Raw genomic sequence first — 17,358 nt, 5'->3', positions numbered from 1 at the left:
TTTAAGGGAACCCACAAACTTGGTCATAACTGTATGCTTTGCAGAAGGGACCAATTGCGACAAAGTTGCCAACTTGGGAAGGAGAAAGGGAACCTCCCTTTCTCCTTCAGGAAGGTCTAGATAAGGCAGGAGAGTCCATCAAGAGCATAGGGCTAAAAGAGCACAGGCCTTAACACGAGAAATTACATCTCTTTCCGCAAGACCAGAAAAATGGAGGTGAGAATAAGCGCAACTATAGATAGCTTTTGGATGCTGGGCATTGAGGGAACTTAGGCCTAATTTTATCAGTTTTCTCATAAAGTTCCCAAAGTTTGAGAGTGCCAGGTTTCTGATATAAGCATCATGGGGAATGGGAGAGGGCATGGCACTCCACTGTAAATTAGTAAACCTGCCTTATATGCATTATATTAAATGCTCTGATGAACAGACATAATTTTATTGTTCTGTGTTTTTTGTATAGTTTGTGCCCCCTTTAGCATCTTACTATCACAGGTACAATGGCACATCTTACCCAGCATTACTATGACTCATTTGACTACCTACCTTCTTATCTAGAAATAAACTTAGAGTAAAAAGAAAGGCTTCTAGCCCAGATTGCCTGAAGTATAGTGGGTGATTAACAAGTATTTGTTGAATTGATGAATGATTGAGTAAATGAGTAGATGTCTGAATATTAGTCCAGTCTTCCCAGCTAAACTGTCAACTGCGTCGTGTCTTAAATTTGGTTTGATTCCTCAGCGTTTTCAGTACATACAAGCTGCACAATCAGGAAAAATTAAAAAGAACTGGGCAGCTTAAAGTCCAAAGTGTTGGTGTAAAAATCAAGAAATGCATTCTAAGAGAGAAGCTTGAGATGAGGGAGAAATGGAGTTCAAAACCAGCCTGACCTGTAGAAGAAAATACAATGATCTTCCCCCTACCAGCAGTTTCAGTTATTGATCGTTTTTCAAGTTTTAAGGAAAGTATCCTTTGAGCATCCAGAGCCTCAGGGTTTCCGTTTCTTGGTGGAATCAGCAGGTCACGTGGAAGGATTACCAGCATCCCTCAACCCAACCTGTTCTCTGGCTTCTTGAGCCATAGCCCCCATGGGCTAGAGACTGAGGCCCAGACAAGGTAATCAGTTAGTGTCCGATGTGTCCCTGCGTCATGGATTTCCTAGCTCTAAACCTGTGCTCCCTATTGCCAGCCGTCTGTACTGACAGACAGAGAGAAACGCCTCGGGCAGGCAGTGAGAGGCGGTTTCTCTCTGCCCTGCTCTGAGGTGTCCCATAGCAAATGATAGTGGCAGGGAAATGTCTTAATACAGCGTGTTGTTTAGCATAATTGATGTTCAGATGCAGCCTCGGTAGAAACAAGCCCTGCTAATTGGTCTCTCAACCTACATTAGCTTTTGCATCACAGCCAATTAGGTAGGGGCCAGAAGGCCCTTTGCTTGGCCATTAGAGCCCTCCATGCCGAGGCCGGGAAGGGGCTGGCAGTCAGGTGTAAATGACTCTGATGTGCTGTGTGTACAGCTGCACCACGGCCCGAGCCATCTGTCACTTAGGAAGAGGAGACCTTATACAACCAAGCTTAAAGGTGAAAAAAGGAAGGTGATGTCCAGGAGAGGGAAATCTGGGCTCTTCCAAGGGATGGAGTGCTGGATGAATCTTTGAAGAGTCTAGACCCGAAGGGTATAAACCTAAGACTAGTCCTACGGCAGTCTTCCTAATGAACCAATAGCCCGTCTCTATTCTCTGAGCCTCAGTGTTTTTGGAAATGCCCTGGACACAGAAAGGAGGGACATTTTCCAAGGAGACACTGTAGGATTGCTGCTCAAAGTGAGGTCCTCGGATGAGCAGCATCACTGACCTCTGGTCAGGAGGGTCAGAAATGCAGACCTCAGGCACACTCCTGACCCTCAGAACCAGAATCTGCATTTTAACGAGCTACCCGGCGTTCCACGTACCCATTTAAGTCTGAGAAACAGTGCTCCAGGCCAGGGGGCAGCAAACGCGTTTCATTGGCACTCAGTGTGTCCATTCACTGGCCTCTTCATTAGGTGGCTTTCACACTACAACCATAGTGTTGAGTAGTTGTCATGGAGAACTTGTGTCCTGCACGCCTAAAATGGTGACCCTCTGGTTCTTTATAAAAGGAGTTGGCCAACCCCTGGTCTGGGGGGAAATCTCTGCCACCAACCCATGTGGCCAACATTCCTGTTAGTCCTCAGAGGGCAGGTGAGTATCAGATAATTGAATTTGCTCTATAAGTATTGTCACGGGCATTAGGGACAGTGGAGCAAACATTAGATGATCTCCAATCTAGGGGCTGAGGAGTTTGTAAGATAATACAGACACCAGCAAAAGCTGGCCAACACTTTGAACTTTCTGCTACCTTGACTGAGTCAAATGGTTTGAAGGATCCTTTCTCTCCCTCATTCACAGAGTATAAAGGAAAAATGACAAGCTGGCTCTCTGAATCAATCAATCACCGAATTTCTCTGTTGCATCCTTGAAAGCATGTTCATGGTGGCTGGAAAGAATCACTTTTTTTCTAAATATACCAAAGGGTTACATTAACTTTATGCCAGTGTTGGGGGATAACTTCATACGCAATGAATTACCCAAAGAGCCTGCATTCCCCCCTTCTTGAATTTCACCAGGGTGAAATGTTAAAACAGGTGTGACTGCTCTGCTTTATATAAAGCAAAAGGCTTGTTGAAAATACACATTCCTTAGTGCATGTCATAAAGAGAGCTTATGCAAAGACTCCACAAAGACTGCAGTGATTCATGGTGAGGAAGAGGACTGCTCAAGCAACATTTCTGAAATTGCTGGGATATTTTGTTAGAAGATCCTGGCCTGAAGCTTCTAGACTTGCACTTGCAAGGATATTAAAAAAGCAACTCATGTTTTGGAAATCTTTGGAGGTTTTCAAGCTATTTCTTCCCAAGTCTGTCCTTCTATCTCTGTCTCTCTCTGTCTCTCTCTGTCTCACACACACACACACACGCACGCACGCACGCACGCACGCACACACACACACACACACACCATCAACAAAAGCCAGGCTGTTGCCTCAGACTCCAGACGCATGCATCAATCATAATTGCCGTAGTGCCAGCAGTCATATAACTGCTTAAAGACCTCAACAGCCTTCTGGCACTTAAAGGAAAAAAAAAAATCATCTAATTAATCACAGGTGAAACAGCTTGGACTGTCTCCAAAAGCCCCTGGATTTACTGCCAAGCTTTGATGCTAATTTTCTAAGTAACCCCCTAAAGAAATTTATGATGAGGTAATTAAAGTAGTGAATAAAGAGACACTTAGGTGGAGGGGAAGGAGGGCAGGGAAAAAGTATATGTCCATCCTGCAATAAACACATCCGGGCATGCATCATTCGTGAACCCCAACTTAAAGGTCCCCAAGTGGCTTTCTTCTGAAGAATATTTTAAAAATCAATATTTGAAATGCCACAACAAAGTATATAAATGAGGCTGGGAGCAAATCATTCTGCTAGGATCTGTAGGACAGGGAAGGAAATCTGCCTTCTGCCACATACTTGCTCTTGAATTTTTTTTAAATGCCAAAGCTTGTGTCCTAAGGGGAGGTTGGTGGATTTCTCCCTGTGAGCTGATTGGCTTGCATGATGGGGTTTAATGTTAGCCAATCCCCCCATGTCCCTGCTGGGATAGATCCTAGATTTCTCAGTTTAATTGGCTGGAAGGAAATTGCTCCCATCTCTTGTTCAGGAAGTGTTCAGGGGAGGGCCTTGGATTTTATCATCCCAGCCCGATCCTTCCCTCTGTCTCTGACACTCAATATTGGAACATTCCAGGAATGAGAGCTTTAGTGAACTGGCTGCTTTAGGTTTCAGAATTAAACAGAAATACTCAGAATGAGTAAATAAATGAATCAGACAAGTTTCTGCTAACTTCCAAAGTTCCTAGAACTTCAATCCTTGCTGAAAGAACTTGCTAGCAAGTATTTTTTGGTCTTAATAAGTATAGTGTAATAAGCATAATGCTTTTTTAAAATAATCCAAAATCTTGAATTTTTGATTGGAAAGCTCTTTGCTCTGATTTATATCTACCTTCAAGATTGCTTTTAAGCTTTTTGCAGATCAGAACGGGTCTCCATTTCATCTCTTTACCAAGTCTAGCAGGGTATGAGTACTAATTACTCAGTGTTGCTTGCTTGCATCATAGGTTTATTTTAAAAAGGTGTGTATAGTAGAGTGTACTACATAAATACTGACTCAAAGATATACCCTGGAAATATAGTTTTTGTTTTTTCACTAAGTTACCATATGAAGTTATGTGTTTACTTTTTCCCCTCCTGAAAGGGGAGGGGTGAAAATAATAGAATCAGAATTTTGATTTAGAAGTGAGGTTAGAGATTTTATCATCTTCAGCTTCATTTCAGAGCTGAGGGAACGGAGGCTCAGAGAGGTAAAATGATTTAGCCAAGATGCACAGGCACCTAGTAGGTAGTTAAGATTATAGACTCCGAAGCAAGATATATCTGCATTTGTAAACAGCTCTGCTACTTACCAGCTGTGGCCCTTGAGAAACTACTTACCTTCTGACCTTCTTTTTCTGATTTACATAATGAACACAATGATATTTTTGAGTTGTAGTAAGGATTAAGTGAGCTAATATAGGTAAGATCATTAGCATCATGCAAACGCTAAAAAATAGCTCTTATGAGTTTTATTTACTGATTTTTAATTATCATGTATTTCATTGTAATTTTATGTTTATGGAATGGATTCTTTTTCGTGATCTGCAATTCCTCACTGCTTTCCAAGGGAGGTAGGGTCACCACCAAAGGTGGCCCTGTGGTTGCACAGGCTGGATGGGGGTGGGTGTTCCTGTTTGAAGGAGCTGAGCCAGAGCTCAATCACTCTGTATGATGAAAAGTTACCCATTTCAGAGGGGTCTAATTCAGACCTTCATCTTCTTCCCAGCCAACACAGAATGATACGAGATGTGAAGCTCATTCCTAACTGAGGAGTGAAATATCGTTTTCCCCAGAGAAAGCAATGTCAGGACTTGAGTGAACCCCAGAAGAGAGGTGGAGGGTGGATTGAGGGTCATCCAGGGATTGAGGTTCCTTCCCGGTCCTCTCGAATCAGCCATGGTTGAAGGTCATCATCTACTCAGCCCTCCATCTCCCTGATCTAATCCCCACTCCTAGATGCCTCAAGGCCTAGTTCTCCTCGGAGCCTTTATCTAGAAGGCCAGGGGAGTTGGAGAATCCTGCCAAATAGGAATTAAAAATGACAAAACAGCTGATTAGATCTGAGGTGGCAAGAATGAGAAATAAAAGCCATTAGAGCCCGTTTGCAATGTGCCCTCAGCGAGTCAAGTTTCAAGGTGTTCCTCCGAAGATTATTAATGGCATGACAGTGTTTTCCGTGCAGGAATCTGATATGTGAAATAACACCAGTGTACACGCACTGCGTTCTAGATGCTAAGAGGGGCCTGCCCTCATTTATTTAGCTTCACAGATTTGAAGAGACACCCTAATTTGGCTGTCACGGTGAGAGCTGGTGTAAGTACCTACCCAGTGCTCAGAAGAACAGATTCTCACAGTAAACAGTTTGCTTCTATAGCAGGGGTTGGCCGGCAAGCTATGGCCCTCGGGCTACGCCTGGTCTGCTGCCTAATTTTTGCATGGCCAATGAGCAAAGAATTTTTTTTAACATCTTTATTGGAGTATAATTGCTTTACAATAGTGTGTTAGCTTCTGCTGTATAACAGAGTGAATCAGCTATACATATACATATATCCTCATATCCCCTCCCTCTTGGGTCTCCCTCCCACCCGCCCTATCCCACCCCTCTAGGTGATCACAAAGCACCCAGCTGATCTCCCTGCTATGTGGCTGCTTCCCACTAGCCATCTATTTCACATTTGGTAGTGTATATATGTCCATGCCACTCTCTCACTTCGTCCCAGCTTACCCTGCCCCCTCCCCATGTTCTCAAGTCCATTCTGTATGTCTGCACCTTTATTCCTGTCTTGCCCCTTCGTTCTTCAGAACCTTTTTTTTTTTTTAGATTCCATATACATGTGTTAGCATACGGTATTTGTTTTTCTCTTTCTGACTTACTTCACTCTGTATGACAAACTCTAGGTCTATCCACCTCATTACAAATAGCTCAGTTTCGTTTCTTTTTATGGCTGAGTAATATTCCATTGTATATATGTGCCACATCTTCTTTATCCATTCATCCGATGATGGACACTTAGGTTGTTTCCATCTCCGGGCTATTGTGAATAGAGCTGCAATGAACATTTTGGTACATGTCCCTTTTTGAATTATGGATTTCTCAGGGTATATGCCTAGTAGTGGGATTGCTGGATCATATGGTAGTTCTATTTTTAGTTTTTTGAGGAACCTCCATACTGTTCTCCATAGTGGCTGCATCAATTTATATTCCTACCAACAGTGCAAGAGGGTTTCCTTTTCTCCACGCCCTCTCCAGCATTTATTGTTTCTAGATTTTTTGATGATGGCCATTCTGACTGGTGTGAGGTGATACCTCATTGTAGTTTTGATTTGCATTTCTCTAATGATTAGTGATGTTGAGCATCATTTCATGTGTTTGTTGGCAATCTGTATATATTCTTTGGAGAAATATCTGTTTAGGTCTTCTGCCCATTTTTAGATTGGGTTGTTTGTGTTTTTGATATTGAGCTGCATGAGCTGCTTGTATATTTTGGAGATTAATCCTTTGTCAGTTGCTTCATTTGCAAATATTTGCTCCCATTCTTATGGTTGTCTTTTCATCTTTTTTATGGTTTCCTTTGCTGTGCAAAAGCTTTTAAGTTTCATTAGATACCATTTGTTTACTTTTGTTTTTATTTCCATTTCTCTAGGAGGTGGGTCAAAAAGAATCTTGCTGTGATCTGTGTCATAGAGTGTTCTGCCTATGTTTTCCTCTAAGAGTTTTATAGTGTTTGGCCTTACATTTAGGTCTTTAATCCATTTTTAGTTTATATTTTGTGCATGGTGTTAGGGAGTGTTCTAATTTCCTTCTTTTACATGTAGCTGTCCGGTTTTCCCAGCACCACTTATTGAAGAGGCTGTCTTTTCTCCATTGTATATTCTTGTCTCCTTTATCAAAAATATGTGACCATGGGCTTCCCTGGTGGCGCAGTGGTTGAGAGTCCGCCTGCCGATGCAGGGGACTCGGGTTCATGCCCTGGTCTGGGAAGATCCCACATGCCGTGGAGCGGCTGGGCCCATGAGCCATGGCCGCTGAGCCTGCATGTCCGGAGCCTGTGCTCTGCAATGACAGAGGCCACAACAGAGAGAGGCCCGCGTATCACAAAAAAAGAAGAAAAAAAATATGTGACCATGTGTGCGTGGGTTTATCTCTGGGCTTTCTGTCCTGTTCCATTGATCTAGATTTCTGTTTTTGTGCCAGTACCATACTGTCTTGATTACTGTAGCTTTGTAGTATAGTCTGAAGTCAGGGAGCCTGATTCCTCCAGCTCTGTTTTTCTTTCTCAAGATTGCTTTGGCTATTCAGGGTCTTTCATGTTTCCATAAAAGTTGTGAAATTTTTTGTTCTAGTTCTGTGAAAAATGCCAGTGGTAGTTTGATAGGGATTGCATTGAATCTGTAGATTGCTTTGGGTAGTAGAGTCATTTTCACAATGTTCATTCTTCCAATCCAAGAACATGGTATATCTCTCCATCTGTTTGTATCATCTTTAAATTCTTTCATCAGTGTCTTATAGTTTTCTTCATACAGGTCTTTTATCTCCTTAGGTAGGTTTATTCCTAGGTATTTTATTCTTTTTGTTGCCATGGTAAATGGGAGTGTTTCCTTAATTTCTCTTTCAGATTTTTCATCATTAATATATAAGAATGTAAGAGAGTTCTGTGCATTAATTTTGTATCCTGCTTCTTTACCAAATTCATTGATTATCTCTAGTAGTTTTCTGGTAGCATCTTTAAGATTCTCTATGTATAGTATCATGTCATCTGCAAACAGTGACAGCTTTACTTCTTCTTTTCCAATTTGGATACCTTTTATTTCTTTTTCTTCTCTGATTGCTGTGGCTAAAACTTCCAAAACTGTGTGGAATAATAGTGGTGAGAATGGACAACCTTGTCTTGTTCCTGATTTTAGAGGAAATGGTTTCAGTTTTTCACAATTGAGAATGATGTTGGCTGTGGGTTTGTCATATATGGCCTTTATTATGTTGAGGTAGGTTCCCTCTATGCCTACTTTCTGGAGAGTTTTTAATCATAAATGGGTGTTGAATTTTGTTGAAAGCTGCATCTATTGAGATGATCATATGGTTTTTCTCCTTCAATCTGTTAATGTGGTGTATCACATTGATTGACTGTGTATATTGAAGAAACCTTGCATCCCTGGAATAAACCCCACTTGATAATGGTGTATGATCCTTTTAATGTGCTGTTGGATTCTGTTTGATAGTATATTGTTGAGGATTTCTGCATCTATGTTCATCAGTGATATTGGCCTGTAGTTTTCTTTTTTTGTGGCATCTTTGTCTGGTTTTGATATCAGGGTATCGTGGCCTCGTAGAATGAGTTTGGGAGTGTTCCTCCCTCTGCTAAATTTTGGAAGAGTTTGAGAAGAGTTTGAGAGTTGAAAAGGTATTAGCTCTTCTCTAAATGTTTGAGAGAATTCACCCTTGAAGTCATCTGGTCCTGGGCTTTTGTTTGTTGGAAGATTTTTACTCACAGTCTCAATTTCAGTGCTTGTGATTGGTCTGTTTATATTTTCTATTTCTTCCTGGTTCAGCAAAGAATGGTTTTTATACTTGAAAACGGTTTAAAAAAATCAAAAGAAGAACATGTTATGGCATATTGAAAATTTATGACGTTCAACTACCAGTGCCTATAAATAAAGTTTTATGGGGCTATGGTCACACTCATTTGTTTCCATATAATCTGTGGTTGCTTTTGTGCTGCAACAGAGACTGGGTGGCCCAAACGCCTAATTTATTTACTATCTAGACCTTTACAGAAAAAGTTTGCCAACCCTTGTTCTCTAGGATTTCTCAGCCAAACTGCTTTCCTTTGCAAAAAGAAAAGTGGTCACAACTTAGCAAAATACTATGAGGGCTTTCTGTAGAAGAATATAGCCTCGTTTTAGAGTCACGGCATGACGATCAGTATATCCACCGTTCCCAGGGACAACCACCCAACCCCAAGAGAAGCACGTTCCAGGTTTTGTAAAAGGTCATGGAGTTGAGGTCCAGCAGGCCCCCTGTGGCCATCCAGACACATGGGGAGGCAGCAGTTCTGAAAAGCAATGTCAACACCCTGTTTCTTCAGAAATCCTTGCAGGCCATTGATCAGAAATGCTCTGTAGTTGGTGCCCTCACATTTCCCTTCATCCATGAAAGATAAGTGAGAGCCCAGGAAAGACCTAAACCCTCATTATGTTTTGTATCTGCCTCTGCGCCATCTTGCATTCCTATCTCATTCCTAGATCTACATGTTTTGCCAAGGTTTCTCCATGATTTACCTCCCTCCTCAAAAATGGTTGTGGTTCTCAGCTGGCACTAGTAGTTGTGTCCAAGAGACTTGTTATCCTAAGTTCTCAGATTGCTTACAAAGTCCTTTTCCAATCAGTTTTTATAAGTGAGAGCAGATGCAGTGATCTTGAGATGGAGAACAGTGTAGCTGTTGTTTATAGGACGGGATGAAGGAAGACTGGCCACGAATGGCTGCAGAAATGCTAGCCTGGGAGCCTCAGATGCCATGTCTTCCAAGGATCGGTCATGAGATCCTTCACTCAAAGACGTGTTCAGAAGAGCTGTTAGGTGCCAATGACCAATGGGCTTATCATCCAGCAGGACAGATGCACACACACGTTCATAAACACCACAGGACACCTCAAAGAGGACGGACAAACAAAATAAAAGGGCTTTGATAGGGGCACAGCCCCTGGACAACTTCATGGAAGAGGGGAAGATGGAATTGAGTGGAAAAGTGGAGCTGGATGACACTAGTCAGAGAGGGGACTTCATGGAACTTTTACAGTGAGAAAAACCCTTCAAAACTTGAGTTATTTAATACCTTCCTGATAGTGAATTGGTGGCAGAGCCAGTCTCTTGACTTCCTAATTGAATGCTCTTTCAGAAAAGTGAGGAGTAGACAAGGAACCTTTAGCCAGTGTCTCAAGTGCTTGAGTTGGGAGGTTTTGTCATTATGGTTTTTAGAACATAAAATGCTGCTTGGAGAGGAGCCCTGTCTTTGGTGAGGTGGAGGGAGGACCGTGAGAAGGATTTTGAATCCTGCTCTTTTATCAGAAGAGATAAAATATGCACAATCTCACTCCTGGACTAATGGAATCACAGTGGCTTCAGTGCTCAGGGCTCCTCTGCAGGATAAATAGTCCCTGGATTGAACTGTGGGGTGCAGGTCAAGTGCCACCCAAGGGAGTCCTGAGCCAAAGGTAGAAGTGGATGCTGGAAATGACTTTTCTTCCCCTTTTGTTTCCAGAAGCTCTTTCTCATCAGTCTTCACAGTATTTTTTTCCTCCTTTCCATGGTACAGAATCTCTTATCGATGATTCTGCCCCATGTTTCTTTCCACCCCAGTTGGAAAAAAAAAATATTTTGGATGGTGACCTCATAAATGTAGATGGGAGGGAGAGTGTGGGGTTCATTTAAATGACATCAAGGAGCCTTTTTTGCTTTTCTCTAAATTTCATTCTTTTAAAAATGCATCCCTGAGTAATAAGCAGGTACTGTCACATCCAACAGGATGGGAATTCTGAGACGCTCAAGTTAATGGTCTCGCAAAAAAGCAGGTCATAGAGGAGACTGGCAGAAATGGTGCCTGAAAGCAGGGACCGTGACCTAGTACATAACTCTCAAATAATATCATCATCTCAGCCGAGCATCACAGGGAAACAGGCCCTATGAGCAAGGGGCTCCACTTTAAGCAGGACCCCCGTGTGCCTCCCTTTGGGGGCTACCGGCAGGTAGACAGTTAGAGGTGGAAATTTCACGGGGATGGGCCCCTGCCTCAGGATCTCTGTGCAGCTCTGCATATGCTGTCAAGTTTCCCGTCCTTTGAAAAATGCAGAAGACTGTGCATGTCAGCGGGTTATGTCCAGTGCTTCAGGGTAGATCTCCCAATAATTGAGACCCCTGCCGGCCCTCCCACCTGGCCATCCAGCTAATAGCAGGGCAGCTTCACCGGAGGCTCAACAGTGAGCATATTGCTCTGCTTATTCCCTCCCAAATAGCCGAAATGAATCTTCCAAGAGGCTGGAGACCACCTCTAGCAGAGAAAATATCAACAGAAATGAAAGCAAGAACAATCACGCTATTTAGGCGTCAGTGGATACTTCTGTCTATTGAAGGCAGGTACCCTTCCTCCACCACGTGGCTGGGAATGTATATGTGTCGCGTAGGGTGACTACCCTCCAGGAAAAACCCGCCACTGATCGGCAGCGTGCAATTGTTATAATGAAAATCCTCTTGAACTCAAACAAAGTCTGTTCCTGTTGAAACTCAGAGGAGGAAAAGGAAGCTGAGAGTTTCACCCGAGGAGTGTCAGCAGGTCTGAACTTGCCTCTCTCCTCTGCTCTCTCCTGCCAGTCACAGGGAGCCTGAAACCGCTCTGACACTCACCACGACGATGACAGATCCCCCCCAAAGCCTCGCCAGCCGCAAACAAGCGCATTGTTCTCCCTGTCAACCCGCTATTGAAAGGTGATCCACAGCCAGCTGCAATTGGCCTCATTTGTTCGTGTTCGCAAGTATGAGGCAGAAGCTCATTACCCGGAGAAAAGAAAAGCGAGAACGGGTTCCTGAAGTCAAGGACCTGTCAGCAAGGCTGGGGTCTGAATGTGCCACCTCTGCTGGGGCCTGTGTACCCCTCCCCAAGCTCCTGCTCTTCCCCATCTCGAACAGCCCACCTCCAGGAAGTGCAATCACAGAGGAGTTTGGCATCCAGAACATGGATATTTTGCTTTCTCATCCAGTTTTCCTTCCGTCGCTGCATACTGCAAGGGAGTACCAGGGGCTGTGACTTTTAGAAGCACCTTGGACACATAGCCTCAGGCAGAAGTGGTCCCTCTGTCATCCTCGTCCCCATGCACCTTTGTAATAAGTTGGCAATCTAGTGAGTGAAGGGGTTTCCTGAGTTCTGTGAGCTGTTCTAACAGATGAATGGAACCCAAGGAAGGGGTGGTGGGAACCTGTGATTTACAGCCAGTCGGTCAGAAGCACAGGTAACAATCTGGGTTTGCAACTAGCATCTGAAGAAATGGAGGGTGGTCTTGTGGGACTGAACCCTTTACCTATGGAATGTCTAGGTAGACAGGGTCAGAATTGAGTTGAATTATAGGACACCCAGCTGGTATCTCCAGCATTGCTTGGTGGTATGTGGGGGGAACCTCCCCTCCACACATTGGAATTGGGTGCAGAACCCAAAATAACAGCCCTGGCAAACTAATACAGGGAGGTCTGAGCCAGAGCTCTTTCAGTCCTAACAATCTAGACTCGTGGTTTATAACTTTGAGGATCACACACCCTTCTGAGAAAGTGCTGGAAGCTATGGACTCTGGGAAAATGTGCATACACACAGAAGTTTGCAAACTGATCATGGCCTCAATGACCCACCAATAGGTTCTTAATGTCCTAAGATCTCTGGAAGCTTCACTGATGACTTGATCTTTCAAGAGGCAGGAAGAGAAACAGAATGAAATCCTCAGGAGGGAATGAGACATTTCTGTAGAAGTAGGCTCTTAGAAAGAGTTAATATCTGGAATGAAAGGATGCCATTCTCACTTTAACTCACATTCCCTGAAAGTGACTTTATCCCTTCTTTTAGGGAGAAAAAAAATTGATCCTTGGATTTTAAAAAAATATATCTTTGCACATCAGAAGACCCCCTCAGAGCATTTTGCCCACTTTTCCGGCTTTGCTTGAAAATACGAATAAATGAGCTGAACTTAATATGCTATGATTTCCAGGGAAATGTCCCTTCTCTGCCCAGATCTAAAGGATGAGAGCATTTGGCCAGGGCACTTACTGGAAGGAAAACAGGATGTGAAGGGCAAAGGGAGGGAGTGGCCTGGGTTCTAGTTCTAAAATGTTTAGCCTTTTCAGTCACGGAACGTTCATAAACAACTGAAGACTCAGATGTTAGCTAGAGAACTCTAAGCTTTAGCACGTTTACCCTGATTCTTCCCAGCTGGCTGGCCCACCGCTTGGTCTAGCACTTAGAGTCACCACCAGTGTTTCTGGTTCTAAGCTCCCCTCCACGCTCTCCTTCTGTCTCCACCTCTACTTCCCCGTCACATCAGGTAAAATCAGCAGATTGAAAAGACCTCAGTGGTCCCTTCCAACTAAAAAAAAATGCTAGGATTTTATGATTCTCTGAATCCCAGTGCTGTGGTAGCTCTAATTTCAGGCTTGTCTTGAATTCTTTGCTTTGCTTCACAGAGCAAGAGAATAGCTTATGTTGCAAAATGCATCCCAGAGAGTAGCACCCCAGAGACCAGAGCAGGGTGAATGCAGGCACAGCTAATGCAGAGCACAGCAGCCTGACCGGGTGGAGGAGGAGGAACGAGTCTTGTATGTGGATTGTAAAAAGCTTTGCTTGGCAGTTTGGCCGTGCTGATAATTACAGGGCAGGGGAAGCTGGGCGTGAGGTGATGGTGGAGATGCAGTTAAGAGAGCTGTTCCAGAGGTTTCTCTCTCTGTTGGTTCTTTTTTTTTTTTTTTTTTTTGTGATACGCGGGCCTCTCACTGTTGTGGCCTCTCCCGTTGTGGAGCACAGGCTCCGGACGCACAGGCTCAGTGGCCATGGCTCATGGGCCCAGCCACTCTGCGGCACGTGGGATCTTCCCAGACCAGGGCACGAACCCGTGCATCGGCTGGCGGACTCTCAACCACTGCGCCACCAGGGAAGCCCTCTCTGTTGGTTCTTTTGGAGAATTGGGAGAGCTGGCAGAGAGTGAAGGATAAAGCTTGAAGGGAGCATGTCAGCTTCCTTACCTGCCTAATTTTGGGAGATAATCCACATGTCCTGTGCACACCGCTTTTTTTTTACAACCCTGGCAGGGAGCTTCCCTTGACATGAGACGAAAGGTCATTGACTTACCCTTCCACTTACTGTAGTATGTCTTCTCGGACAATCCTATCAGACAGAACCCAGGATAAGTAATGCATAATTTAAAGAACTTCTGTAAGAATTATATGTGATAAAATGGAGGTTGTCATATGCTCACCCAATGAAATAAGGTACAGAGGAAGCACTAGCTCTTGTAGACAAAAGAACAGTTTTAAGATCTAGCTTTGCACTTGGCACCTAATTGCACTTGGCACCTAATGAGACCTTGGAACCAAGGCCCTCTTTTTTTTTTTTTTTTTTTTTTTGCGGTACGCGGGCCTCTCACTGTTGTGGCCTCTCCCGCTGCAGAGCACAGGCTCCGGACGCGCAGGCTCAGCGGCCATGGCTCACGGGCCCAGCCGCTCCGCGGCATGTGGCATCTTCCCAGACCAGTACACGAACCTGTGTCCCCTGCATCGGCAGGCGGACTCTCCACCACTGCGTCACCAGGGAAGCCCGAAGATGCATTCTTGCTGAGAAGGAGATTAAGGAACTGAGAAACCAGGTATTCGATGATTTTCTGATCTTAATGTTGAAGTTATCAAAAATGAAAACAAGAATAGTGGGTGGGGGGCAGGGGTAGGGCCCGCCATAGTAGGGGAAGGGCAGGGAGGAAACGGTGCCAAACCTTCAGTGAATGCAAATGGGGTCAGCAGTGCAGTTTGTAACTGAATGGAGGTAAAAGCAGGTGAAAGAGCAGCTGAAAGCCTGGAAGCTGCAAAGGTGGGGAAGGTGGGCAGTGCTACACTCCAAGGCTCTGCGGGGAGAAAAAAACAGCCACCTCTTGAGAGCACAGCGGAGGTCAGTACCCAGATCTCAGGGAGAACAGGAGAATGAAGAAATCAGAGAAAAATCTGAACAAATCCAGGTTTGCTGATGGCAAACAGCACTAGGAAAGGATTTGAAGGGATGCAGGAGGGTGAAAGCCTGCGGTGTGTTAAAAAAGAAACTGAGGTGTATTTAAAATGTTGAGTTTATTTGAGCAAAGGTCCATTTGAATCAGGCAGCACCAAACGGGAAGTGGTTAGGAGTGCCCCAGGGACAGGAGCCGGGGGAAAGATTTTATAAGAAAGATGCAGAAGCAGAGTAAGGAAATTATTGGATTGGCTATAGCTGAAGCATTTGCCTTATTCGGAAAAGGCTCGTTGGCTTTTGTGATTGGTTGTCCTTAGGCTGTGATTTCTTAACCTTGAGGCATTTCAGGCTAAGTTTTGGTTAGCTTACTGGGCTACTAAGCCATGAAGCCACCTCAGTTTAATGGCCTCTTTGTTTAATTAAACAGGTGGGTTAATGTCCAGAGCCCTGTGGGATGAGAGTGTGGGTGTCAGGAAATGCCAGGGAGACTTCAAAGTTTCTTGGAGAATGAGGTACAAAGAGGAATATTGTACATAACCGATGGTCCCTTGTGCTGAGCTAGAAAAGTCTTTCTTGGGGTTGATCTCTCCAGAACACTGAAGCAAAGAGATGGAACCTTGTCAACGGGTGAGAGGGTGAGTAGGGAAAAAAAGCCTGTGGTACTCTCACTGCTATCGACAATTTCAAAGTCTGGGTGAAGGTCACGAGAAAGCCTGGTGTTCTTGGAAAGGGCCTGCAATGATGTAAGGGCAAAGCACTTTTATCTTCCCCATTAAGAAGAAAATTAAGAAGACCTCAGAACAAGAAATAGGCAAACAAATGGAAAAATACACATCTGATCCATGAAGCTGGCTTCAAATGCCTAATTTCTTAAGTTTCCCCCAGCAGGCAGGGGAAAACTAAAAGCCCCACCTCCCAGGCGGCTAATGGCTTTTTCTTTTATTCTACACTTTTCGACTGATTTGATTTATTCTTTGGGCTAAGAAAAGAGAGAGAAATAGAAAAAGGAAAAGGTCCATAACCATACCCAGGTCTACTTCCAGGGGCAATAGGACGCCTGACTTTTAGCAGAGGAGACGTATGTGTCCAGTTCTTCCTGAAAGCCAGCCCTGTTTTCTGTTGCCTCGTGGCAGGCACATGAGTGATTTATTGCTTCTAACGTCTCTTAGTTTGTAATAAAGTTTTCAGCAGCTCTTTTTAGCTTCTGCAACCTCTGCCCCTACAAACATTCTCACACACACGCACTGACCTCACTTTGTTCTTTCTTCACATAATGTCAATTCATAAAGCTTTCATCAAGTCAACCAGGTGGAAAAATCCCATTGCTGAAAGAAGCGTTCATTCAGGGTGGTGGAAGCAAGCCGCTGGGCCAGAGAAGGGAGTGATAGACAAGGTGGCGAAGGGAAGAAAGTGTGTTGATGGGAAAAGTGTGTTTTGTGTAGGGAAGTGAGTATACGCCTCCCACGGGTGTGCCCTCCCGATGAAAGATCTTCTCTCCTTATACCCGCCTGCCAACATCCACAGAAGCTGACATCTGTCATTACAGGAAGGCAAATAGAATTCATAATATACATATTCAAAGACGTAGAGCTTTGGACCTAATAGCCAACAATGATAAGAAAGCTTAAGGGTTTTCCTCCCTGCATTACAGCGCAGCATCTTTGTTAGGTGGTTGGTTTCTGCTTCCTTCCTCCCATGACCCTGCTCACCACTTGGTTTCTATCTCCAGCTCTGATATAACCTGCCATGGTCATCCCAACCACTGGACCCCATCCCGCCCCTTAGAGTCTTCTCAGCCTCCTCATTTAAGGTTAGTTATTACATGGCCTCTATTGATTGCCTTTTCTTTTAAGTATGACTCATGTTACATGTTTAGTAATTTTGGATTTCATCCTGGACATTGTAAATAATAACTGTAGAGATTGTAGGTGCTTTTCTATTCCTCCTATTCCTCCAAAGAGTCTTGATTTTTTTTTTTTTTTTTTGCATATGTGTTAATTTAATCAGTTAATTTTCAGGACTTGGTCTCCAAACTCTGTTTCTCTGTAATGGATAGCAGCTAATATCTGCATTTAGTTCTTCTGGACTTACCTGGACACTTGGAGTCTGTCCTGCACATGTGTAGTGCAGATACAAACCAGATATTTGGGATGTTTATGTACAGAAGTTGTGATTCTTGCTCTCTGTATATCTCTGTTCAAAAATATGCCCCCTCACTTTCTGGCTTCTGTGGTCACTTTTATGGTTCTTCAGTCTTCAAAACTGCAAGGGTCTATCCAAATTTTAGCTAACCTACATGGGGCCAAACTAAGGCCTACTCCCAGCCAAAGAGCCTTAAAAATCAGAAAATTCACCCAATGCTATTCCCTTCTGCCAAGTGTAGACCTCCATTCTAG

The sequence above is a fragment of the Mesoplodon mirus genome (assembly GCF_964341445.2).
Source record: "Mesoplodon mirus genome assembly, chromosome: 20".
Taxonomy (NCBI): domain Eukaryota; kingdom Metazoa; phylum Chordata; class Mammalia; order Artiodactyla; family Ziphiidae; genus Mesoplodon; species Mesoplodon mirus.
The sequence above is the reverse complement of the archived record's forward strand: the minus strand, read 5'-3'. Positions refer to the sequence as shown.